The 382-nt window shown below is 48.7% G+C and overlaps 1 pseudogene; it reads right to left on the bottom strand.

Annotated features, from left to right (window-relative positions):
- Positions 1-382, bottom strand: part of LOC119588123 — a 5,101-nt pseudogene that overhangs the window by 1,595 nt on the left and 3,124 nt on the right.

Raw genomic sequence — 382 nt, 5'->3', positions numbered from 1 at the left:
CAAAACATCCAGGCATTCCTTCCCCTTTTTACAAACGTTACTCCTATCATCTCACCAACAAGCAGGTACAAGTAAAACGTCTTTCTAAATTACCTGAAGCGAAGAGGAAAAACGTGCGTGTAAAAGCTGTTGCCAACTGCGGGCTGTGTTTCCCTTGTCTCTTGTATTCGACGGTCAATTCGACAGCTTCTAAAATCGTTCGACATAGGGCACCATAGGTCTCCAGTCGCTGTTTGAAGGCTGATTTCACGACCGTTTGCGGGAGACCCATTTCGACGAGGCGCTGGAAGGTGGGTGGGTTTTAGTAACGGGAAGTGCTGGTTTTATTAGTAATGGTTTGAGGTCCGTTTTGTTTGGGGTGGGGTGGGGGGTGTGGGGCGAG

The sequence above is a fragment of the Penaeus monodon genome, chromosome 23 (assembly GCF_015228065.2).
Source record: "Penaeus monodon isolate SGIC_2016 chromosome 23, NSTDA_Pmon_1, whole genome shotgun sequence".
NCBI classification, from domain to species: domain Eukaryota; kingdom Metazoa; phylum Arthropoda; class Malacostraca; order Decapoda; family Penaeidae; genus Penaeus; species Penaeus monodon.
The sequence above is the reverse complement of the archived record's forward strand: the minus strand, read 5'-3'. Positions and strand labels throughout refer to the sequence as shown.